Raw genomic sequence first — 1,898 nt, forward strand, 5'->3', positions numbered from 1 at the left:
ATCACATCATTTTTTTTCTCCTTAAACTTTGTTTTAATGAGTCTCAAAATTCTGTAACAGATTTTTGGTCAAGTTGTTTCCATTAAAAAGTATCGATTTTAAAAACTAAGAATTTAAAACTGCTAGACAAAAAGAAACAAATAGTCCACAAAACATTCTCTTTCCCTTCTGAAGGTTTTGCAATACTTAGTTTTCACTACCCAGTCTCTTACTATCAACTTAAATGGCCAATTAAACAAATAGTTCTGAGACATTCTTCTACCACTGATTAAGATGGGATGGCAGATATTAGGGATAATGATATTCATTTAGCCTTCTGAGTTTTCTGGGCAGACTTGGTGACCTTGCCAGTTCCAGCAGCTTCTTGTCCACTGCTTTAATGACAGCAACAGCAACTGTCCGTCTCATGTATGAGCAGCAAAATGACCCAGAAGAGAATAGTCAGAAAAGATCTTAACACATCTGGGCTTGCCAGGAACCATATCAACTATGAAAGTATCACCAGATTTCAAGAATTTAGGGCCATTTTCCAGCTTTTTACCAGAGCTGCAATCAATCTTTTCCTGCAGCTAAGCAAACTTGCAGGCAATGTGAGCCCTGTGACAATTCAGTACAGGAGTAGAGCCAGCACTAATTTGGCCTGGATAGTTTAGAATAATCACCTGAGCAGTGAAGCCAGCTGCTTCCATTGGTGGGCCATTTTTACTGTCACCAGACACGTTCTTGACATTGAAGCCCATGTTGTCCCCTGAAAGTGCTTTGCTCAAAGCTTTGTGGTGTGTTCAACAGACTTTATTTCAGTTGTAATATTGAGGCAAAGGTGTCCACTGTGCTGGGGTTGAGAACAGAACACCAGTCTCCTCTCAGCCCACAGGGACAGTACCAATACCACCAATTTTGTAGACATCTTTCAGAGGCAGATGGAAGGGCCTGCAGAGTTGGTGGCAGGATACAATCAGAGCTTCAAGCAGCCTGATTCCACTGGCATCACCATCTTTCCTGGTGACTTTCCATCCTTTGAACTAAGGCATGTTAACATTTCACTCCAACGTGTTGTCACTATTCCATCCAGAAATTGGCATGAATGCTACTGTGTCAGGGTGATAGCCAATTTTCTTCTGACTTCTTTAATGATTTCCTTGTGTATCTTCTGGATGTAGTGCGGCTCAGAGGAATCCATTTTGTTAATACCAACAATTAGTTGTTTCACACTCAGCATGTAAACCAGGAGAGCATGCTCATGGCTCTGCCCATTCTTTAAGATGCCAGCTTCAAACTCACTAATGCCAGTAGCGACAATCAAGACAGCACAGTCAGCCTGAGATGCACCTGTAATCATGTTTTTGATAGTCTCTGGGGCATCAATAATAGTCATGCAGTGTTCAATGGTCTCAAATTTCCATAGGAAGATAGATACCAATGGTGGTGATACCATGCTCACACTCAGCTTTCAGTTTATCCAAGACCCAATATATACTTGAAGGAACTCTTTCCCATCTCAGCAGCCTCCTTCTCAAATTTTTCGGGACTTCTTTTGTTGATCCCACCACATTTGTAGATGAGATGGTCAGTGGCAGTGACTTAACCTAAAGTCTACCTATGTGTCCACCGATGACGATGTTGATATGAGTCTTTTCCTTTCCTATTTTGGCTTTTATGGGAGGCAAGAAGCCACAGCCTCATTCTTGACAAATGTTTTCATTGGCTACACAATTCTAGGTTGACAATTACTTTATTTCATCATTGGTGAGCTGTTGTCTGTCTTCTAGTTTTCTTCATTTTTGTTGACAATTTGGGTGTCAGTCAATTGCTGCTCTTTTGAAAGTCTGTTTTCTCTAACTACTCTTACCTTTTCTGTTTTCTCACTGTGATATCCCTGGATATAGATTTCTTTTTAT

At 40.6% G+C, this 1,898-nt stretch overlaps 1 pseudogene; it reads right to left on the reverse strand.

Annotated features, from left to right (window-relative positions):
- Positions 1–304: 304 nt before the first annotated feature.
- LOC100952179 lies at positions 305–1,640 on the reverse strand (annotated as a pseudogene).
- Between the last annotated feature and the right edge of the window lie 258 nt (positions 1,641–1,898).

The sequence above is a fragment of the Otolemur garnettii genome, unplaced genomic scaffold (genome assembly GCF_000181295.1).
Source record: "Otolemur garnettii isolate 467f Iridium unplaced genomic scaffold, OtoGar3 scaffold00034, whole genome shotgun sequence".
NCBI classification, from domain to species: domain Eukaryota; kingdom Metazoa; phylum Chordata; class Mammalia; order Primates; family Galagidae; genus Otolemur; species Otolemur garnettii.